General features: G+C 44.9%; 1 protein-coding gene across 3 annotated transcripts in view; it reads right to left on the bottom strand.

Moving 5' to 3' along the window:
- Positions 1-25,000, bottom strand: part of ARK2C (arkadia (RNF111) C-terminal like ring finger ubiquitin ligase 2C) — a 122,135-nt gene that overhangs the window by 27,272 nt on the left and 69,863 nt on the right. The window lies entirely within an intron of this gene.

Raw genomic sequence — 25,000 nt, 5'->3', positions numbered from 1 at the left:
ATAGTGTTCTAAGTAAATAAATACTTTTTTTTGGAAGATCATTCTGCTGTTAAAGGCACAGCAACAGACCAGGTAATTTTTTTTCTGATCATTTGGCAATCCTGGGGGGAGGGCTTTGTTCTGCTTTTTGTGTTCTTGAAATAGAAAATAATAAAATATTTAAAATAACCTTTCCTTCTACCAGTGAGTGACAACTCTCTTTCCCCCCATTTTGATATACTGTAAGTTATTTCACACTTTCTGCAGTGTCAAAAAGGCACTCAAACTGAAGTTTGAGCAATAGGCAAACATCAGCTTTAATCAGTTCATTCATTCATTGGTTAGCAGGCAGAAATGTAATACAAACACCTCTAGCTGTCATAGTCATCATTGCCACCGACATTACTTCTTTCTCTATTGTGAGTACTGGGGCGGGGGTTTCCCCTCCCACAAATACAGATTGAATGAATGCAATACCCTTCAATCTTCATTAGCCTGGGTGTGGTGCTCAAAATGCTGAATGTGAGCTTTTGTACGACACAGAATCTTCAGCAAACATTGAAACATGTAGAAATAGAGGTGTTCCCTCTAAGGATGACCCAGCAACATTGAAGGGGTATTTGAGCCTAGACAGACTTTGTCATTTGTGGGTGCCTGCAGACTATCAATATGTTGTGGCAGGTTATGCAACAGAAGAGGATGCACCTTGATTTGCTTATGCACTGATTCATGCAGGGGAAGGTGCCTCCATATTCTAAGAACCTTCAGCAGTGTGAGCTCTAGGTTTTGGAAAGCTTTGAGGCAAAATGTCCCCAAGGACCCCTCCCTCAGCAGCCCCCCTTCCTCCTCCTCCTTCTTCTCCTCCTCCTCCTCACTGTTGTTGCCCATTGGCTTCCACTGCCCTTCTAAGCCTGATGTGCACCTTCCCCCTGAGAGTGAGGGCAAGGCCAATGGAGGCTACTGTTCCTTTTACTTCTTCCAGTTGCCCCTCAGTCATCTGGTGAGAGCAGGTAAATGGGCAAGCCACAGCAAAGAGGAAGAAGAACAAGGCCAGGGGCTCTGGGGGTTGGCAGTGGGGCCCCAGCTTGGGCGTCAGCAGATGCCCAATGATGCTGACCCCCGACGCTTTGGGTTTGTTTCATTTTTTTCAAGGATCAGCCAGGTGCGAGGCAGGTGGATCACTCACGCTAGACAAGCTAAACTAAAAAAAACATTTTGTTTTGCATTATGGATCTTACATGATGGTTCTAGCATGTCTTCTGGAGTAGATCCTCAGCGAGACCCAACAAGCCTGGAACCAGTATTGTATGCCTGTCTTTGGATAACAGCCAGACAGGGAACATGTTGCTTGGTCCTTACGTTTTTACTGTTCGGGACAGCGGCATTGCTACCGTAAGCATAGGTGCGCATAGGCGCATCAGTGCATTGATCCATTTATTAATCAGTTTGTGAATTTGTAATTCATGGTGTTTTTACTGGAGGTGTTTTGGGCTCTCAGATATAGACTGCACATCTTTGAAACAAATGCTTCATTATCAAAAGATTGTTGTTATTTGAGGGTGGGGGCAGTGGGGACCACAAATGACTCCAAGCACAGTTACAGAAGAGCCTGTTGGAAACCCATTGCAGAGCTTTGACAAATATAAACGAGTGAGTAGCCTACAAGATGTTGAGGCTATGTACGGAAATGTGAATGGGAGGGGAAGTGAGGCTCCAACTTCTTTTGCCACATGGCTTTGCTCAGGGCCGGCTCTATCATTAGGCAGAGCAAGGTGGTGGACTCCAGCAAGTGGATGCTGAGTGGCAGGAAATGGTGGTCAGGTGGGGGTGCCACACGGCTAGCCTTGCTCCCCCTTCACAAGATTGCTGTCCTCGGGTGGAATAGAGGACACTCTCTGGTCACTACTGTGGAAGTAAAGAAAATTCAGTTGCCAATCTGCTTGGCTTTTATATATGGAATGGAAGGAGGTGCCACCTTGTCCTTTACCTCATGAAGCACAAGGTCTTTGGCTGGCCCTGACTTAGCTCCAGTTTCCTTTCCTTCGGCCCCCACTTCCTCTCTTGTCTTGACCCCTCAAAAGGGCTCTCGCCTTCTCCCACTGCCTCCTAGACATCGGCAAATCTCGTTTTAGTTTTAGTTTCTCATTTTTCAGCCTTAAACTCAATTCTCTGCATTTCCACATCAGTCTGTGGGTTTGTTTGTTTTAAAAAAAATTCTCATGAAAATTCATCAGTGTTTTAGTGCACATTTCTCCTCATAAACACATTTTTATGCAATTTTGCCTAATATACACATTTGCGCAAAGCAATTTCTGCTAATACAAAGCATTTGGGGATATTATTTTCACTAATATGTACACATTTTTAAACACACTTTACTTCAGTATATGCATTTTTGTACACATTGCTTGACTGGTGAAGTGCATTGTAGATTCAGAGAAGTGTGAATTTTAAAGGATGGCTGCGTTTCACTTCTTGGTATAGTTTCAGAAAATGTGACTTGGGCAGGTTCCCCTTTAAACGGAAACTGAATCAAATATCTCCCCCATCCTGACGGTCTTCTGACATCAGCTGCCTCTGCTCTCTTTTCCCTTCAGTCCTATTCAGCCCACCCCTATGGCCATGTTAAGGAGATGCCCTACACCTTGGAGGGTTATATAGTCACAAAAAAGTGGCTGTCTATTATAGCCAGCATGGAGTTTTCACATTCTACCTTGTTAAATTGAAAATACCATGCCATGCTGCTGCTTCCCATAAACTCATTTCAAAACAAAACCTTACAAAACATACAGTCCTGAACTCAGAAATGCTTACTTAACAACCCTCTACGTTTTCATGGCAATACAGAAAACACTCAGAGAGAATTGAGAGTTCAAAGTCTAAAACAAGAGGGGGGGAAATCCAGACCCCTGTTGCACATTTCTTCTGTCAGTGGTCTCATAATATGCTGAAATTAATTAAATATCAGCCATGTTCACAGAGTAACTGTAATCCTATTACTGACCTTGCCCCATACCCCAACCTTCATCTGCTGTAGTTTAAAAGTTTAAAAAATGCATGGCTGGTTTTTAATTAATTTAAGAGAATATAACATTGGTGTCTATGATAGTGCAGGCATGTTCAGTAAGAACCAACTGTCAGTGTTCAAAAAGCTAGACTAACAGTTGTTTGGCTTGGCTAATCAGGGGGCCACACCAGCAATTTATTCCACTTTAAACAGTCATGGCTTCCCCCTAAGAATCCTGGGAAGTGTAGTTTGTGAACAGTGCTGAGAATTGTTAGGAGACTTCTGTTCGCCTGACAGAGCTCCAACAGTCAGCCCTGCTTCTGTGGATTAGAGCTCTGTGAGGGGAATAACAAAGTACCGTTCACAAACTACACTTCCCAGGATTCTTTGGGGGAAGCCATGACTGTTTAAAGTGGAATGTCTGGTGTGGATGTGGCCAGGGACAGCTTTGGTTTAAATTTGCGTGGGAGACTGCATGTGTCTGCTGTAGAATAAAAAGGTGGGGAAACCCAAAAAATAATGATACTATTAACAATGTTTTCCTTCTGGAAAGGAAAGGGCCTTTCCCTCTGCCTATTGCCCACCCACCCAAGCAATCTCTCCTCCGTCCCCCTGCCCCTCCCCCAGGTTAGTTTCACCTATTCAAAGCATGATTGCACAGGAGTAAATCCCACTGAATTCAATAAGTATGCAAATGATAAAACCTGACCCCTCCTCCTGCCTGCTTGCTCACATCCCCCCATCTCCCTTCTGCCCTGTCTCCAACTTCTCCCCTCCCTGTCCTCCTCCCCTGTGATCAGTTTTACCTATCCTAAGCATGATTGCATGGGAGTCAATCCCATTGAACTCAATAAATATGCAAATGATCATACCATTCTCAGCAAACTTGCACGGGATCCCATTTCTTATCTCCCAGACTAAAAAGCAGAGAAATTCACTGATAGGCAAAAAAAAAAAAAAAACCTTTGCGGTTTAAGAACTTACCTATAGCCAACAGATACTTCTATCAAACTTTGAAAAGTAGGGAAATTGGGCAGCTATAGTGAATGCACCAGGGGAGCAGGAGACCTGATCTCCCCTCTGAGATATTGTACTAACCTACAAATGTGTAGGTTATTCATTGAATGTTATTGAATTCAGTTGAATGTTATTGAATTCAATTGAATTGAAGGTTATTGAATGTGTCATTCAGACCATGGTATTCCCAATCTCTATGTATGGATGTGAAAGTTGGACAGTGAAAAAAGCAGATAAGAGAAAAACTAACTCATTTGAAATGTGGTGTTGGAGGAGAGTTTTGCATATACCATGGACTGCGAAAAAGACAAACAACTGGGTGTTAGAACAAATTAAACCAGAACTGTCTCTAGAAGCTAAAATGATGAAACTGAGGTTATTATACTTTGGACACATCATAAGAAGACATGATTCACTAGAAAAGACAATAATGCTGGGAAAACAGAAGGGAGTAGAAAAAGAGGAAGGCCAAACAAGAGATGGATTGATTCCATAAAGGAAGCCACAGACCTGAACTTACAAGATCTGAACAGGGTGGTTCATGACAGATGCTCTTGGAGGTCACTGATTCATAGGGTCACCATAAGTCGTAATTGACTTGAAGGAACATAACAACAACAACAAACAAATGTGTAAAAATGCAAACACAATTTGTGTTTGTCTTTCACAGTCTAATCCATATCCTCTGTCATTTGGAAGAATTTGGCATTTGGTGAGTTCTGGCAACACTTGCACTCAGAACTGCATCTCCAAAGATGGAGAATTACATTTGTTTGGATGTATATTGGTGTTCTTCTTACTTTGCTTCTTTCCTGTGTTACTACTCTTGCCACCACTCACTATATGCTCAGAGGCAAATGTTACTAAATTCTTCCAAGCTACACAGGAAGTGGATTGGACTGTGAAAGACCACCCCAAATTGTGTTTGTATTTTGACAAATGTGTAGGGCAATACAATATCTCAGAGAGGAGGTCAGGTCTCCTGCTCCCCTGGTGTATTCACTATAGCTGCCCAATTTCCCTACTTTTTAAAGTTTGATAGAAGTATCTGTTGGCTACAGGTACATTCTTAAACTGCAAGGGTTATTGTCTATTAGTGAATATATGTTTGTTTCCCGAAGTTCTATCATTTCAATCAGTTATACAACTTATACAAAATGCGGCGGCTCGACTACTTACAAACTGTCGCCGCCGGGAGCATATCACCCCAGTGCTATTTGACCTGCACTGGCTTCCAGTTGTTTTCCGGGCCCAATTCAAGGTGTTGGTATTAACCTTTAAATCCCTACACGGTCTCGGCCCAGTTTATCTGATGGAGCGCCTCCAACGCCACCAATTATGCCGCCCGACAAGATCAGCCACACAGGGCCTTCTCTCAGTCCCGCCAACTAAAACAGCTAGGTTGGTGGGGACTAGAGAGAGGGCATTCTCAGTGGCGGCCCCCACTCTCTAGAACTCCCTCCCGTATGATCTTCGGCATGCCCCATCCCTGAATGTATTCCGCCAGGCCTTAAAGACCTGGCTTTTCAGACAGGCCTTCGGGACTTCCAGGGAGGGTTAATCTCTATGACAAATTGCCCATTACTCTGAACTGTCATTGTTTATAGTTTTTATCATTTGTATTGTATTATGATGATGTATTTTATTGTAACCGAGATGTACGTCGCCTAGAGTGACCACAGGCCAGATAGGCGACACATAAATTAAATTATTATTATTATTATTATTATTGTATGTCTGGGAAGCTGCTGGGCTGGTAGGCAGTCTTTGTTTGGACATTACCCTAATAAAACACGAATTAACTACAGCCGTTGGTCTGGTTCCTGAGTCACATCCTGGGCCTGACAGCTTGACAGAGCCACCTAAATCACCCTCAACGCTCTCTTCACTTGACTGGGACAAGATGTCAAAGGGAGCAGCGGGGGGGACGAACCCCACTTCTGAGACGGAAGAAGTGGAACTCTTGAGGACTAAGGTAGCTGATTTGCAGACGGATGTTCAAGCCCTGCTAGCAGCAGTCAAGGCGCTGAAGATGGATAATCAAACCTTGAAGGCCACGATAGACCAGATGCGAACAGCCCCTCCAGCTGCCGTAGTAAAGGTTCCCATTGGATTGCCCCCAAAATACGCGGGACAAAGTGATCAGTTGGCAACCTTCGTGGCTCAATGTGAGTTATATCTGGATGTCAGGCACACAGAATTTCCAGACAATGGGGCTAAAGTAGCTTTCGTGATTAGCCTCCTGGAGGGAGAAGCTGCAAAATGGGTGACTCCGTATCTCGTGAGAAAGGATACTGTCTTAGGAAGGTACAGAGGATTTATACAGGAGATGACCAAGATGTTTCAAGACCCGCAAAGGGCTGAAACAGTAGCGCGGCAACTAGGCGCTCTGAAGCAAGCTAAAGGGACTGTTTCCGAGTACACTAACGCTTTTAAAATTCTGTCCCAGGAAACTGGTTACAATGACGCCGCCCTGATGTTTATGTACCGGAGTGGATTAAATGCTGAAATCCTGGATGAGTTGGCCAGGACCTCCCCCCCCGCTGACCTACCAGGGCTCATCCGGCTATGCCTACAGATAGATCACCGGATGGAAGGAAGGCGCCTGGAAAGGAAGCAGGAGGTCCCGAGATACTCAGCCTCGGCATCCTGCAACAAGACCCTTCCCACTGCAGGGATGGCAGGTAATGCAACTGAGGGACAGGGAGGGGCTAGGCCAAGACTGTCGGAAGAAGAAAAGGAAAGATGACGCCGGGAACGTTTATGCTTTTATTGTTCAAAGCCGGGCCATGTGGCCAGAGACTGTGGACTGAAAGGGGGGAAAGCCGAGCCGTCGGGAAACTAGAACACCCAGTCCACGTGCAGGTCGGTGGACTGGGGGCAGCGTTGTATAAAGGCCCCCCAATGATCCAACCTCCCTCAAAGGGGGTGTTGGTCTTGCCTATTCGGATTACAACTTCCAGAGGAGTGGTGTTTAATTCCACTGCCTTAATTGACAGTGGAGCCTCCACAAATTTTATTGATGCAAAGTTAGTCAAGCGTCATGGAATTTCCTGGTGGAAACTGGACGCTCCCCTAGCTGTGGAGACTATCGATGGGAGACCCCTGAAGTCAGGAGGGGTGACACAAGCCACGGAGGAAGTGAAACTTCAAATCCCTGGGCACGAAGAGTTCATTTCGCTATACGTGTCAGATCTCTCGAACTTTGAGGTGATTCTGGGAATGCCCTGGCTAGCAAAGCATGAACCCAAAATAAGTTGGAAGGAGGCAGTGGTGTGGTTCACCTCACAGTATTGCCAGGAGAACTGTCAACCTGAAGGAATCAAGAACACCCTAGCGGGGGCAGTGCAAAAGATCGAGCAAGTGACCCTGCCGCCAAAGTATGAAGAATTCAAAGATGTGTTTGATGAAAAAGAGGCAGAGACTTTACCCCCCCACCGCCCTTACGACTGTGCGATTGACCTAGTGCCAGGAGCCAGCATCCCATCAGGGAGAATCTACTCTCTCACAGAGAATGAGAGGGAGGCCCTGAAGGAATTCCTGGATAAAAACCTGAGGCGAGGATTCATACGCCCCTCACAATCCCCTGCTGGAGCGCCACTATTGTTTGTGAAAAAGAAGGGGGGGGAACTCAGACCCTGTAACGACTATCGCGCATTGAACCAGATCACCATCCCCAACAGCTACCCGCTGCCCCTGATCTCAGAGTTGCTGGACCGACTGCGCTCTGCAAAAATCTTCACGAAGTTGGATTTGAGAGGAGCGTACAATCTGATCAGAATGAAGGAGGGAGATGAATGGAAAACAGGATTCTTGACCGCTTACGGACAGTATGAATACCTGGTCATGCCGTTCGGGCTTTGTGGAAGTCCAGGAATTTTTCAAAAATTCATGAACGACGTGTTTAGAGACTTGTTGGACACGTATGTAATCTGTTACTTAGATGATATCCTGGTGTTCTCAAAGAACCAGGAAGACCACGACCAGCATGTGAAGACGGTGTTGAAGAGACTGAGAGAAAATCACCTGTATGCTAAATTAGAGAAATGTGGATTTGACCTCAAGTCTCTAGACTTCCTTGGATATCGAATCTCAGCGGAAGGCGTGGAAATGGACCCAGGGAAAGTAAGCTGCATATTGGACTGGGGCCAACCTGTCACCAAAAAGGATGTACAACGGTTTTTGGGGTTTGCCAATTATTACAGAAAGTTCATTCCAGGGTTTTCCAAATTAACAGCTCCTCTGACTGACTGTTTAAGGGGGAAGAAGAAGTTTCAATGGACAGAGAACGCCACCAAGGCCTTTGAGGAGCTGAAGAGAAGGTTTGCTACTGAGCCCATTCTGCGCTTTGCTGATCCGAACCGCCCTTTCGTAGTGGAAGCAGATGCTTCAGATTTTGCCATCGGGGGGTCCTGCTACAATTAGACCAAGAAGGGAAGGAGCTGCACCCCTGTGCGTACTTCTCTCGGAAGTTAAAGCCTGCAGAGAAGAACTACACAGTTTGGGAGAAGGAGCTGCTGGCCATCAAGGACTCTTTTGAAAACTGGAGACAATACCTAGAGGGGACCTCTCATCGAATTGAAGTGCGCTCCGACCACAAGAATCTTGAAAGCCTCCAAACCGCCAGAAAGCTGAACCAGAGACAGATAAGATGGTCCCAGTTCTTCACTAGGTTTAACTTCCAGATTACTTACCATGCCCAAGCCAAAAACCAGAGAGCGGATGCCTTATCCAGACAGCCACAATACAAAGAAAGTGAATCCGAGGACCAGCCTCAGTACGTAATCCCGCCAGAGAAATTAACGTTGGGAGTATGCCAGCCTTCATGGGAAGAGGAACTCAAAAAGGCACAACAAGAAGATGCAGACATGCTAAAATATCAGCAGAAGACGGGACAAGGTCAAGACTCAGAAGTAACCTTTCACTGGAGAAATGGACTGTTATGGTTCAAAACCGCCAGATATGTGCCAGAAGGGGAATTAAGGCTCAGAATCCTACGCCAGTGTCATGATTCCATCACAGCGGGACACTTTGGGATTTACAAGACCATTCAGAACGTGGCCAAGGACTTCTGGTGGCCTAAAATGTGTCGGGATATTGAGAGTTATGTAAAGTCCTGCTCTGTCTGTCTGCGGACAAAAACACAAACAGGGACACCAGCAGGACTGTTACAACCGTTGCCTGTCCCACACGAACCCTGGAAGGACCTCTCCATGGATTTTATAACTGATCTACCCAAGTCCCAAGGAATGACAGCCATCTTAGTAGTGGTGGATCTACTTACCAAAATGGCACACTTTCTTCCTTGTGCAGGGGCCTTAGAGGCTAAAGAAACGGCCAAGTTATTCATCAAAGAAGTCTACCGGCTGCATGGATTGCCAAACAGCGTAGTCTCAGACCGAGGAACTCAGTTCACAGCCAAATTTTGGAGAGCAATGTGGAAACAGTTGCAGACGGAATTAAAACTCTCCTCCGCCCATCACCCCCAGACAGATGGGCAGACGGAACGCTTGAACGCCGTTTTGGAAAGATATTTACGAAGTTATGTGTCCTATCAACAGACTGACTGGGTATCATATTTGCATTTTGCAGAGTTCGCCTACAACAATTCTCTGCACTCCAGCACTCAACAAACCCCGTTCTTCGCTAATTATGGATTCCATCCTAAAGTCTTTCCAAGCAGCTCAGAAGGAATGCTGGTACCGGCAGCTGAGAACTTCCTTAAGGAATTGCAAGCGGCGCAACAGACACTGAAACAGCAGTTACACGAAGCAAAAACGGAGTACAAGCGAGTTGCTGACCTGCACAGGAAGGAGGGCCCCCCCCTTCAACCGGGAGACCAGGTATGGCTGTCCACCCGCTTCCTCCAGATGCCGGGCAAATGTAGAAAATTACAAGACAAGAGGGTGGGTCCTTTCGAAATAGAAACTCAAATCAATCTCGTGGCGTACCGACTGAAGCTGCCTGACACGTTTAAAATACATCCTGTGTTCCATCGATCCCTCTTAACGAAAGCCGCCCCTCCCAGTGAGTTACGGCCGGAGGAACCTCCCGGAGCTCCACTCCTGGTAAATGAGCAGCTTGAGTTTGAAGTTGAGGAGATCTTAGATTCCAGGATCAGACGCCACAAGCTGCAGTACTTGATTCACTGGAAAGGCTATGGGGTGGCTGACAGATCATGGGAAGTTGCAGCTGATGTGCATGCTCCAGAATTGGTAAAACTTTTCCATCAACGTTTTCCCCACCGTCCCAAGCCAGACAAGGGGAGGGGGGCACAGCCTGGGAGGGGGGATGGTGTCGGAAGGCAGAGCTGGGGTCCCAATCCCGGAGAGCTGGATCCCGGAGAGTTGGGAGAAGAGTATTCGGATAGATGGCAGAGGGAAGGGGGAGGAACTTCCCCCCTTTGGAGCGAAGACGAAACAGAGGAACTGCCAGTGATAAGGTCGCTTAGCAACGGGGAGCCTGAGCCCTCCCTGGACATTCTCACGCCTCCCCCTCTTTCAGGCTCAGAGCAAGAGGGGAAAGAGGGAGGGCTGCTCACAGCCGAAAAGCGGGGAGGCAGTTTACCATCAGCCCCTCCCCTATCCCCCATCCTGGAATCGGAAACTTCAGAAGAGGAGGGGGTGATGCTTCCCCCCTCACCGCGCACACGCAGACAGCTGAAAAGACAGGAGAGAAGGGGGGGAAGGCGGGCAGTACCTGAGGGGCAGTTAAGGAGGAGCGAAAGATTGCGCGCCCGTTTGGCCCCTTCTTAAAGAACAGGCGGGAAGAAGTCCCTTGCTCTGTCAACTTTCTCCCAATGCCGCAGGACCTGTATCCCTGTATTGCTTCATGAGAAAACGCAGTCTTTGTTTGGACATTACCCTAATAAAACACGAATTAACTACAGCCGTTGGTCTGGTTCCTGAGTCACATCCTGGGCCTGACACTAGGTAAACTGTTATGGTTGCTAGACAAGCAAATAGATCTGAGAGGAAGCTGGAGATTGGCTACAATAATGGCTGTGGAAATCACGTTTCTGATGTCTCCTTTAAACAGGGAAGAAACAAGGCTCTGCAGCTGAGCATCTCCTAGTCCAAAAGGCATTGCAGAGGGAGATATCTCCCAGGTGAAACTATGCAAATTTCCTGAAACACACAACCACCTGCTTCCTCCCACACAGCTTTCAGATTGCACCTCTCCTGCCTGCACCAGCAAAGCAGCTTAGAAGAAGAATGAGGTGTGGGACATTTTTAAAATTTATTACTGGATTACTGTAATGTGCTCTATGTGGTGCTACCCTTGAGGTTGGTCCGGAAGCTGCAGCTGGTGCAAAATGCAGCAGCAAGACTGCTCACTGGGGCACTGTATCACCAACATGTCACCCTGCTGCTGAAAGAATTGCACTGACCACCTATTAGCTATTGGGCTAAGTTCAAGGTTCTAGTCTTGGTGTACAAAGCCCTGTACATCTTGGGACCAGGATACCTCAAAGACCATCTTATCCCTTATATACCCAGTCGATCACTGCAATCTGCAGGAGAGGGCCTCCTGCAGATACCATCTTATTGGCAGGTCTGTTCCACACAACATAGGAAGCGGACCTTTAGTGTATAGCAGCACCTACCCTTTGGAATTCCCTCCACTTGAATATTAGACAGGTGCCATCTCTGTTATCTTTTCGGTGCCTTCTGAAGACCTTCCTCTTTCAACAAGCCTTTTAAGTAGAGACCTTATCCCAGTCTGTGTTGGAATTGCTTTTTAATATGTTTTTAAACTTTCTTTTTTTAAAAAAAAAAAAAGATGTTTTTAAAGCTTTTTAAAAATGTTTTGATTTGATATATTTTTAATGGTGGTTTTGTTTTAATATATTTTAAAGTCTGTTTTTATGATGGTTTAAAGTGTTTTTAATACTTTTGTTTGCCGTCCTGGGCTCCTACTGGGAGAAAGGGTGGGATATAAACAAACAAAAACAAATATTTAAAGAAGTGTAATAAAGATAGGCCTGCCTAGGACTATGACCACCCACCAAACATCAGGAATCAGGGAACATTGGGCAGAGTTCAATTAAATTCTTGTGCTAGCACAAAGATTAGCACTATTGCAATGGGATTCCCCACTAGGGTTGCCAGGTCAGAAGCATCCCAAAGCCTGAGGTTTCAGGGGCGGGCCCTAGTGATGTCATGGGAGCAGGCTCTAGTGATGTAATGGGGTCAGGCTGTAGTGATATCATAGGGACAGACTGTAGTAATGTCACAGGGGTGGGCCCTTGTGATGTCATTAAACACGATACATTAAGCATCAACCACAGTTGCTTGGAGTGTACAATTCGAACAAAAACATTTCTCTGATTGGAAATTAAGATAGAAATCTTAGCTAAAATATGTAGCCTGGGTAGGGAACATTTAATCTAGCCTACTGGCTTCTGGCAAGAAGGGTTTAAGTGCCCTTAGGCCAGCCCAATCACCAGAAGGCCATTGTAGGAAGAAAGGAGCCTAGTGTTATGGAGATGTTAGATGGGAGCACCCAGGAGTAAAGATGGATGCCCTTGAAGGCTGCAATTCTGAACACACTTACTAAGCTCCATAGAACTCAACATGACTTACTTCTGAGTAGATGTAGTTTGGATTTTGCTGTTGGTAAAGCTTGACTAGGGATCCTCTTCAAAGATATCTATATCCAAGCAGGGTTGGCAATTGGATTACTGCAATGCGCTCTACGTGGGGCTGCCTTTGAAGACAGTTCGGAAACTACAGCTAGTGCAAAACGCAGCTGCTAGACTGTTGACGAGGACTAGGCGGTCCGCACATATAACACCTGTCCTGGCTCGTTTGCACTGGCTACCTATTTGTTTCCGGGCTAAATTCAAAGTGCTAGTTTTGACTTATAAAGCCTTACACGGCGCGGGACCACAATACCTAGCGGAACGCCTCTCCCGATATGAACCTACCCACTCACTATGTTCAACATCAAAGGCCCTCCTCCGAGTCCCGACCCACAGAGAGGATCGGAGGGTTGTAACAAGATCCAGGGCCTTTTCAGTAGTGGCCCCCGAATTATGGAACAGTCTCCCCGATGAGGTACGCCTGGCGCCTACACTTTTATCTTTTCGGCGCCAGGTTAAAACCTTTTTATTCTCCCAGGCATTTTAACTTAATTTATTTTTTAGCTTTCAATTTATACCAGGCTGTTTTATTGTTTAATATGTATGCTTTTTACTGACCTTTGTAATTTTATTGTATTTTACTCTATGTTGTGCACCGCCCTGAGAGCCTTTTGGCTGTGGGCAGTATAGAAATCGAAATAAATAAAATAAATAAAAATAAATAATACCCTGCCTTGCCTTTTAATGTGGCTACTCCAAACTTCTTTATAGATTTGATCCTTCACATCAGAAACAGGTTTCAGAAATGAGTATGAGTAAGAAGACTCTACCCTTTTCTGTCTACCTTGTGGGTTGCTATAAACTCACTTTGATAGCCAACCCAGTTCCAGTGAATAATTGACAGAGGGAAAACACACATGGTTTGGTCACAGGCAGTAACTTGGGAACAACCGCAGTTGGAGTCATACTTCCCCGTATGTGAATTCTCTTTTACGACTATTGTGCAAGAAACAAACCATCATGCAACCAACAAGGTGCATCGTCAGTGGATTTAAGGGGGTTGAGCTGAGCGCATGGAACCACTGTTGTTGCTTCTATGGATGTAAGGGAGTGAGGTCAGAGGTAAATGAAATGCAAATAGAAAAAGAAAAAGAAAAGACAGTGATGATTTTCTAAATACAATACAATACCGTACCAACCACAACAAGATTCCTATGAGTAAGGCAGAACACTCAGCATCCTGCAACCAGTCAGGATTCTAACCAAAAATGAAAACTAAAAAAATCCTGGCAGCCAGTCAGCCAAGGTCACAGAAATCCCCATGCAGCAGTTAGTGCAGAATGCTGTGGCACAATTGCTGACATGAGCAGGACCCTATCAGCACATAATACGTCTGCTGTGAAATCTGTGCTGGTTGCCGATTTGCTACAAGGCCAAGTTCAAAATGCACTTTCCATGTTAAGGGTGTCGCATAGTACTTGTTCTGCTCTTGTAAGAAATCAGTCCTTTAGTGTGGCAGTATCTATGCTTTGGAACTTCCTTCCTATTGACATTAGGCAGACACCTTCATTGTACTCTTTTCAGCACCTGCTAAAAACATTTTTGTTTAGGCATGCCTACCCAGGAAGGTAGAAGCAATTGTGTTTTTTATCTGTTTTTAACTCATTGTTGGTTTTATTATGTTGAATGTTTTTAAATACCTGTCTTTATCTGTTTTTGCCAATTATTTTATTGTTTTAATTCCTTCTGTAAACTGCTTTGAGATTTCTTACAATAAAGTGGTAGATAAATGTTGTAAGTAAAATACATAAGTAAATTTTGGAGTCACTGTGGCCCTTGGGTCTCTTTCCACTTTTAGGAACAAAGGAATCTGCCTTATACTGACTCAGGCCATTTGATACCATCTAGCTCAATATTGATCACATGGACTAGCATTGGCTCTCCAGGATTCAAGGCAACAGTCTTTTCCAGAAATTGAATTTTGGACCTTTGCATGCAAAGCATATGCCATACCACTGAGCTACAACCCTTCCCATTTTTTAAAAAAGTATCTTTTAAAATTGTTCTTTTCAGTTCACTAATGAATGCACATCATACTTAGGGCAGATCCACACCATTCATTTAAAGCACATTTTAAACATATGAATCCCACTACAGAATCATGGGAACTGTAGTTTGTTAAGGTAGTGGGAACAATAACTGTGAGGGGAAAACTACATTTCCCAGAATTCTTTAGGGGAAGTCATGCACTTTAAATGCGAGGTGGATATGCTTGAAATATATTGTGTGGATCTACTTAATAAACTTTGCCTGCACGTAAATCGTTTTAATTCATTTTTTAAAATGGAAATTAGCTATAAAGGTTACTGGGTGACCATGGGCTACTCACCATCTCTCATCCTAATCTGCCCTTCAGGATGAAAACAACAGAGGGGAAGTGTGAACATTCCAAAGAAGAAGGGCACACTTAAAATGTAGCGGAAGTAACAGTGTACAACCATAGTGTGAAATCAGTTTATTTATCAGGACATAGTATGAAGAAATATTTATATAAGCATGTCAAAGATGTTTATTATTTACATAGCCTGAAAAGATATTTGTAGTGCAATCCTATGATTGTTTACTCAGAACCAAGTCCCAATGTATTCAATGGGGCTTACTCAAAGAAGAGAAGCGTACACAGAACTGCAGCCTCAAGAGATAAGGAACTTCACTCACCCAACCCAAAATTCACCATCATGCCACTTTAAGCTGTTTTGCAACTGTTTATACTTGTTGTTATGTTTATTGGATTTTAAATGGATTTATTTCTTGTTGTGAGCTGCCTTGATTTCCAATCACCAACCCTACCTTACAGGGTTGTTGGGAAGAGTCCATACACATGCACACACTGAGGATGTAAAAATACATAGACCCCATATAATAGATTATTGTCATTGCAGAACATTTTTTAAAAAAATTAAATCAGTATTAGTTCCCTACATAATAAAAGCAGTGATACTTATATAAGCCCTGCCTAATTGCTTTAAAAATAGGATTGGAGAGAGACAGAAAGATTTACAACACAAAGACAATACTTTGCTATGTTTACTCAAAAGTCCCATTAATTTACAGCACAATCCTAACCAAGTCTACTCAAAAGTAAGTCCTATTGAATTCAATGAGGTTTACTCTGGATATGTGGGAATAGCATTGCAGCTTTACTCCCAGAAAAGCAAGTATTGGATTAAAGCTTCATATTGGGAAGGCTTTCAGAACACTGCCATCTTCAACAGCCCAGGAAAAATGTAAACTTGTTTGACTCCTGCACACAAGAGAAAAAATGACTTTTGGTACTGTTGAAAGCTATATACTTACTCAATTTATGAGATTTTCAGATAAACAGGGGGGGGGAACAAGTTTCTACCTTTACAATGGGGTCTAGGTACTACCTGGAGACCAAGAAATCCCTTGTGAATCACAACCCTGACTTCACTTATTGGCTACAAACCTGAAAGGGTGGGGTTGGAGCAGCCAGCTAAGAGATCATTTCACAGAAGTTGGGGGTGGCGGCTGATGTTTAATTGGTTGGCTTTAGTGACTATTAGCCCTGATGGATATGTTCTACTTCCATTGTTGGAGGCAGTACGCTTCCAAATACTAGTTGCTGGTAATGTAGGAGGGAAGAGTGCTGTTGCACTCAGGGCCTGCTTGCGGGCTTCCCACAGGTATCCGGTTGGCCACTGTATGAACAGGATGCTGGACTAGATGGGCCACTGGCCTGATCCAGCAAGCTCTTCTTTATGTTCTTATGTTCTCCTCCAACCAAGAAAAATCCCTGCATTGAAAATTCTAGCATGTCAGGGAGAGAGCTCAGCTAGAATCCTTCTCCCTTACATGCTAGTGTTTGATATGCAGGGATTTAATTTTTTTTTTATGAAGCAGCATTAAATCATAGAAGCCCTCGTTCTGCAGTCTGAAGTGATACGACCTGGACACACACTCGCCACCTCACTGAGATCTCGACCCAGCTCAAGCCAAGGTATCTCACAACGAGGAAGGACTCTGGTGAAACTGTTTACCCATTCAGAGTGAGTGGCAGAAGCATTGCCATCACTCTGAACTGGATTTGTGAAGTTGTCACAAAGGCCCTGAAGAGTCTGGACATGGTGAGGACAAACATGTGCAGAGAGACAGAAGCATGTACATCAGCCACACCCCCAATGTGCCTGGGCACTTTTGATCACAAGGAAGCTTGTAAGTGATTCAGGAAAACATGCTTACAAGCTGCCTTCAGACTGTCACACTAAACACACCAAGGTCAAGAGTGGAGGGGGCATTCCTGGGATCTTTGGAGACAGTGCCAACGCATGTGCCCTCATCCCTCTACATTTAATTTAATTTAATTTAAAATGTATATACTGCTTGATTGTATTAAAACCTTTAAAGGCACAATCCAACTCATGGGAGGCTGGCGACAGCTCTGCAATTTTTTTGTTTTTCAAATTGTGAATATTTATGGGCTCTGCTAACCAAACAGCAAGGACATTTACTTTCCATCTCTTGAAGAAACACTATTATGTCCAGTAACAACCAGCCCTTGCTTATGAAACTTTATGGATGACAGGCGGATCCTATGCATGTGTACTCAGATGTAAGAACCCCACTTTGTTTAACGGAACTGACTTCCAAATACGTGTGCATAGGACTACAGTCTTAGCCTTCAAGTTCCTTTTGAGCCTTGAATGTGTACAAAGGACTAGAAACCTATCTCTTAGGCATAATTAAAACTCTGGAATTTGATACTTAAGGTGCTGGACTACGACCTGGAAGACCAGGGTTCGAATCCCCACACAGCCATGAAGCTCACTGGGTGACCTTGGGCCAGTCACTGCCTCTTAGCCTCAGAGGAAGGCAATGGTAAACCCCCTCTGAATACTGCTTACCAAGAAAACCCTATTCATAGGGTCTCCATAAGTCAGAATCGACTTGAAGGCAGTACATTTACATTTAGATATAATAACTTGAGCAGATTTAAAAGAAATGATCAGTGTGGTTAGAGCAGGGGTCCATGGATGGCTTCAGGGAGTCTGTGAAAAGGACACCAAAAAAATCAATTTCCAATGCAATAAAATTAATTGTATGTATTCATGCATTTATTTATGCGGGTCCATAGCTTTCAGCAAATTTTCAGAAGGGTCCATGACCCAGAAGAAGTTAATAACCACTGGATTAGAGTGTCAGACCAACACCTGAGAGACCAGGGTTCAAACCTCAACTCAGCCATAAAGCTCACCAGCCAATCAAACGACTGCCTCAAGTGTCAGTCACACTCAGAATCAGGTATGGAAAGATCTCTCAATTTCGGTTTTCTCAGTTTCTCATTTTTCCAATCTTAAATTGAGTTCTCCACATTTCTGCAGCAATCTGTCAAAAAGTTTTAAAAAATAATCCTCATGAAAACTTGCTAGCATTTTAGTGCAAACTTCTCATGATATATGCATTTTTGTCTGCAGTTGTGACTAATGTACAAATTTTGCACGCAATTCCCCCTACCTAATATAATGCTCTTTTGTTTGTATGTTGTTTTTGTCTGCAGACAAATATGTGCATTTTTGTAAATATTGCTTGGATGGAGAATTGTTGAATAAGTGCAAATTTTGAAGGATGGCTTTGTCTTGGTTGTCATGTTGTTTTGGAAGTGTGATTTTGATAGATTTGGCTTTAAATGTGAACTGGATTGAATTCATCCCCCATGCCTACCCACAGCAGACCTGTTCAAATGAATGGACATGACTAATTTAGGCCCATTAATTTCAATGGATCTAATCTGAGAAGTTAGTTGGATCCAACCCACAGTCTCTCAGCTGAGCCTACATCACAGGGCTGTTGTGAGGCTTAAATGGAGAAGGGGGAGGGAACCATGTATCCAACCCTTGGAGGAAAGGTAGAATGCAAATGTAATTTATTTATTTAATTTAATTTATATACCGCCCTAAGCCCGAAGGGGATTAGGCAAACTGATGGAGGATAAGGCTACCAATGGCTACTAGCCACAATGGCTGTTCTGCCTCCACTGTCAAAGGCAGTATGTCTCTGAATGCTAGTTGCTGTGAGTCACAAGTGGGGAGAGTGCTCTTGCACTCCTGTCCTGTTTGCAGGCTTCCCAGAGGCATCTGGTTGGCCACTGTGAGAACAGGATAGGCCTCTGTTCTCTCTAGCAGGGCTTTTCTTAAGTTCTAAATAATAATAATAATAATAATAATAATAATAATAATAATAATAATAATAAAGGTCTGTAGTATTATTAAGGGTTTGGATTGTGATGCTAGGTAGCATCAAGGCTCTATGTATTTGCAAACTAAACTTTTAAAATTGTTATAGCAACCTGTTTGGATGCAAGCTTGTTCAGGACATATTATACATGTCCAAATGATTATGCTTGGCAATTTAATCAGTCTGTCCTGATTTAACCTGGGATCTTCTGTATGAATTACATGAGCTCACCTGAGTTATGGATCCTCCCTCCTTTTGAAAGATGTGTTAAAGGGGGGAAAGGTACAGACCCTTTCCCTCCCCAGGTATACCAGCTTGTCAGAGATTTGAATCCAGAATCTGTCACACCCAAAACAAGAATTACATGGCTAGAACAGCAAGCCTCATTTAGATTACACCTCCCTGATGTTGCTGTAGCAACGTGAAGAAAATTACCACAACTCACCACTGCATCACAGCAGCCCATCTTTAATGGCTACCCAGCTAGATTTTTTAAAAAACCAAACCATTCAACTGCTATCACATTCAGCAGCCAGAATGGTAAAGTGTCTAATGTAGGGGCCTTTTAGAGCAGATTCACGCACTTAATGAATACCTATCACCTCATGCTTTTGACTCTGTGCACTCCGAGTCTGGCCCCTCAGTGCTCTGGACCGTGATCGCACCCCAGCCCCCTTGAGGATTACAGCACTGCTGCCTGGAAAACCTTTGGCTGATTTGTAAAGTTATTTGTATATTTTTTAAAAAAAAACGAGGGTGCCCTTGAGTACAAGCAAAGTCTTTGTAAGGATGTGCGGAAACTACTCGAGAAATTGGCCCTGGTCTTATTGAAACTGAAATACTAGCAGATTGCCTTAAAAGCTTAAAGCAAAATGTCCATTTTCAGCTTGGATGGCTTTAAAAGAGGATTAGACAAATTCATGGAGGATAAGTCTGCTAGCCATGATAGCTATGCTATATGTCCACTGTCCGAGGCAGTATGCAGGGAATCAGAAGTGTAAAGAGCACAGATGCACTCAGGTCCTGCTCTGGTTGGCCACTGCAGGAACAGAATACTGGACTAGATGGGCCCCTTTTGGTCTGATCCAGCTGTAGGACTCTTCTTATAACCTTATTTCGCTTGAGCATAGGTTCAGGGTCACGAAATTCCAATGGAATTTAACCACTGCCTCCATCCCTCCTTGCTGCTACATTCCTACTTCCGGATTCTGAGTGCTTAGTGTGTGTGTGTGTGTGTCTAGGAACAGGCTAGTTCTATTTTTATGTCTCTCTCAGATCAGAGTCATGCCAGCAACGTGCAGAGAAGACTCGGCTACAGATGGACTCAGTAAGTAACTGCAAGACGACTTCATTTGTCTTCCTCCAGCTATCAGCTCCGATGGGAGACAGAGCCAGTCCACTGGGAGCCAGCGGCTCCCGATCAGTCTGAAGGCTTATCGCAAAGCTGACTCCATGCAATTGTTTTAGGCTCCAGTCTCAAGAGTTCCACGCTCCATCCCACTGCACCCCATTAAAAAGGGCTCAGATAAAAGTGACATGTGCATTGCAAGAGCCAACTAGAGAGGTCTTTTCTTAAAGCAACTGATCTTGGGAAAGATGATAACCGACTGCAAGGAGAAAAGATAAAGGGAACGTGGCTAGCCAGGGAAGGTAGCAATAAAGGCAGACTGTGAGCACCACTTCCTCTCCACTGTGCTCTTCATACACACATTTTGCCACAACCCAATGGCAGCTCGACTCCCATTGTTTTCAATACCCTTATGCAGAACTACCCCATATGGCTCAGTCTTTGCTGCAGGATCTGAGTTCAAAAACAGTCCCTCTGTGACAGCCTTCCCCAACCTGGTGCCCTCCAGAGGGTTTGGACTGCAGTTCCCATCAGCCCCAGCCAGTCGGTGGACACAGGAGAACTGCAGAGTCCGAGGCCAGGCCCCTACTCATATCCCCGTCGTGGATCAGAGGGAGCAAGTTTTCCCTCTGGTCCATACCCTAGACCCCCCCCTCCGGAGCTGGCCCAAGTTGCTGATTGTCTCCCAGGACAGGTCTGAGCTACAGCAGTGCCACCACCTAGGGAGTCCACTGGCTCCCTCCCAGCCTGCTGTGCTGGGCATGCAACACAGCCCACCACAGAAAGAAGCAATGAACCAGTGATTTCCCATCTTCTCATACTATTGTCCATGCTGGCTGGGGCTGATGGAAGCTGAGCTCATTCAAGACAGGGATGAGGAACCTGTTGCCCTCTAGATCAGGTGTAGGGAACCTTTGGCCCTCTTGAGGTTGCCATCGGTGGCTGGTGTCATTTGGGACTGGTAGGGCGTAAGGCAGGGAGACCATCTGGAAGTGGAGCCAGAGCAGATGATTGGTGGAGCCAGAGCCAATGACAGGCAGACCCAACCCATTCTAATTTCGCTCCCATTCTACTCCCTTCCGAACTCTGCAAGGGCAACACTGAGACCAATGAAGTCGACAGTCGGGGCCACCCCCTGGACCGGTTGTAAGTAAGGAGACTCAGGCTGGGGGCCGGGGAGGTGGCTGAGGTTGTAGGGTAGTTCCCCACTCACCCTTATGGACCATCCTCCGCTGGATGTTGCTGGACTGCAACTCCCATCAGCCCCAGCAAGCATGGCCAAGGGCCAGGGATGATGAGAGCTGTAGTTCAGCAAAGCTTCCCCACAGCTGCTCGAGATGTTGTCAGGCTGTGACTCCCAGTGTCTCAGATTATAAACCATGCTGGTTGGGGCTGATAGGGGGTTGGAGTCCAGCAACACCTGGAGAGGGCCTCAGATGCCCCAGTCTTGGTGAAAAGGTCACCTAAGAAGCCATTTTCCCCAGAATGCCTTTGTTCTAAAGGGGGATTCAGAGGGAATGGCAGCCCCTTCTCTGGGGCTGCAGTTATTTAGTGGGTGGATGACATTTTGCTCTCCTCCCCTCCCCCATACCCCTCAGAACTGGGCATTCTGGCGAGAGGGACGTGGTAGCTGCCAGGCCATTTTTTATGAGTGTCCTCCCCAGAATCACCCCTCTGAAAAAGAGGGGAGGCAGGGTTGCCTTTTCTTTCAGCTCCCAAACCCCTCCCTACATTGGCTGCAATCTCAACACTTTTGATATTCAGGCCAGCCTTCATGAGGTCTCCCAGCATTGCTACTTGAGCTTCTTTGACTGGAGACTAAACATGGGGTCCTCTGAGGGCAAAGCACGTGGACCAGCCGCACATGAACCAGCCGCGGACCCACCCCATTCTCTGCCTCCCCCACAGCAGGCTAAGCCACTCAGACTCCAATTTGCAGTCAGAACTTCCTGTTAATAACGCTACCAAACATATAGAGTTCTTTAATTAATTTTCACATATTGTTCCCATATTGCTTAAGAGCCTCTTAAACATGTTTTGCTTCCAGTGTTTAGTTATCAAAATGTCATGTCTGCCCCACGGGTCTGCCACTCCTTCTTAGTCACTTCAAACACAAGGAATGGCGAATGATTTGAACTGGATTTTCTCATCCCAAAAGCTATAGATGGCTTCTCTCTGCAGTCATCTGGCACTTCGGGAGCTGTCACAACTCCTGTCTTCCACATCAGAAGACGAGGCTGACAAACGCCAGTGAGCTTTGCCGACAGGTTGGCCTTTCAAGTGAAATTTGGCTCTGCATTTCCTAGTATCAGCAAATCCCAGATTAGCCACTGCCAGTGGAGGTGTGTGTGGTACTTTCTCTCTGTTTATTTCCACTTTCACTTCCTCACACTTTCTCCCATTCAAGTGCACGCATACCCATCCATCCATCCCATTTAGGATGGAAGTAGGGATGGACAAATCTGTCACTTTTAGTTCTCTCCGTGTCTCATTTTTTTCCAGTCATAAATTCAGTTCTCCATATTTTCAAAGCAATTTGCAATTTAAAAAATCCTTATTACAATTTGTCAGCATTTTAGTGCGACTTTCTCCTCATAAACACATTTTGAATGCCATTTTGACTAATATATAACTTTTGCAAGCAATTTCCCCTAATATATTTCATTTTTGTATGTTGTCTTCACTGATATGTGCATTTTTATGCACACTTTCCCATAAAATAATAATTTTTGTACACATTGTTCCATTGGAGAACTGCATTGCAAAATTTAGAAAAGTGAATGGTGAAGAATAGCTGTGTTTTGGTTCATGAAGTACAAATTAGATAGTTTCTTATTCAAACACAAACAAGGCTGAATCTCTCCTCCATCCAGAGGTCCAAGCAAGGCAGATGATACACTTGACTGGGGCTTTGAAATCTAAAGGAGCCCAGGCCATGCTGCAGGATCTCTTCTCGATTGTCCCAGAGTGCAGGACACGGAACAATGGACTCAAGTTGCAGGAAGCCAGATTTCGACTGGACATCAGGAAAAACTTCCTAACTGTTAGAGCAGTACGACAATGGAACCAATGACCTAGAGAGGTAGTGGGCTCTCCAACACTGGAGGCATTCAAGAGGCAGCTGGACAGCCATCTGTCAGGAATGCTTTGATTTGGATTCCTGCATTGAGCAGGGGGGTGGACTTGATGGCCTTGTATGCCCCTTCCAACTCAACTATTCTATGATTCTATGATTCTAAGTTCACTTTCACAGGAGGACATTGAGGCTATAGTGTAGCTCATGGTTGAAGATGTTTATGCAAACTTATTTCCTGTATCTGCATGCAGGGATAGCCAACATGGTGCCCAAGGATGTTCTTGGGCTATAACTCCCATTGGCCCCAGCCAGCATAGCCAAAGATCAGGGATGATGGTTGATGTAATCCAGCAACATCTGGAGCCCATCACGTTGGCTACCATTGGACTATGGTGTGCACTTCTCAATTGAAACTGCTGGTAGTTCCCCCAACTAACCAACAACCCTGGCAACACAAGGATTAAGAAGTGGCATGTGATCTGCAGGGTTCCCAGCTTGAGCCCTGAAGACCTTAACACCCCTCACCTGCTTAATTATTGTTGACCAACAGCACCCAACCCCATCTGCCCTCTGCAGGGCATGCTGAAAGCTTCTTAAAACTTTTCAGCAGTTGGAATGTTCACAAACATTCCATAATTCAGCGCTAGCTGAGCAAAAGGCCAAGGAAGGCTCATTTCAGTTAACTGAAGCCAGAACTCTTGCAATCAGCTATAGCGGTTTCAAAGACAGCAGGCTGTATTTACATCAGTTTCTCTTCTTTCATTTAGTTTATCTGATTTTAAGGGAGGCTGTTTCTTTCATGTCTTGTTTGCAAGCTCCCCAGAAGTATCTGGCCAGCCACTCTGATTAACATGTTGCTTGGACTAGACTTACATTTGGACAATCCACCTAGACTTTCTTATATTCCTATATGAGGTATATGCAGATCTACTCTGTAGCCATGTACAATACAAGAAAATAGGGGCACTGATGCAAATGTGGGTGTTGCAGCCTTTTTTTCTTGATAGGAGCACTGTACCTTTTAGCAGTTGCTCAACAGGCAAAAATTCAACAGGTGTTGCTTTCCCTCCCCCTCCCCCTCCCCTGCTTTCTCTAATTCCAGCTAAACTTCTGGATTCTCGGCACAGCTTTTGCACTTCAAATGAGGGCCTTTCGGTCTTTTGCAGGCATGGAATTTTTCCACAGAGGTTTGCACAGCTGCTGGCGACCTCCCCAAATCTCCATACATAGCACAAGGCATGCTAATTAGCTCCAGCAGATCAGCTGGGTCTCCTCTGACAGCAACCAAGGCAGCTCATACTTAACTCATGATGGATGACAGGAGCCTTGGCCTGGAAAGGTTTTTTAGCTCTGGCAGTGACTCCTCCATCAGCGCACCGTCACGCATGCATGGGGCTCAGGCTAGGATAAGAAGGGCGGGGAAGCAATATCCGTCACACGGTACGTGTGTTTGTGCAGGCAACAATAAACCAAATGACTAATTTTGCAAGAGGACTGCTAGACAACAACAGCGCAAGTCAGCCCCAAAGCCCAAATATATATACAGCTGTAATTTCATGCAGGTCTGTTGTGCATCACAACCGACAGAAGCTAACAGGCCAGATCAACATATTGCTTTATGAGGCAAATGTGAACTGAAGTGGGTCTTTTCTAGCCTGTATTTATTCTTGGAAAAAGGTATATCTGGGTGTTTTTTCCAAATTAACAATTTTTGAGGGTTCATAATAACAGGTG

The sequence above is a fragment of the Rhineura floridana genome, chromosome 1 (genome assembly GCF_030035675.1).
Source record: "Rhineura floridana isolate rRhiFlo1 chromosome 1, rRhiFlo1.hap2, whole genome shotgun sequence".
Classification (NCBI taxonomy): domain Eukaryota; kingdom Metazoa; phylum Chordata; class Lepidosauria; order Squamata; family Rhineuridae; genus Rhineura; species Rhineura floridana.
This window is presented reverse-complemented; position numbering and strand designations above follow the sequence as displayed.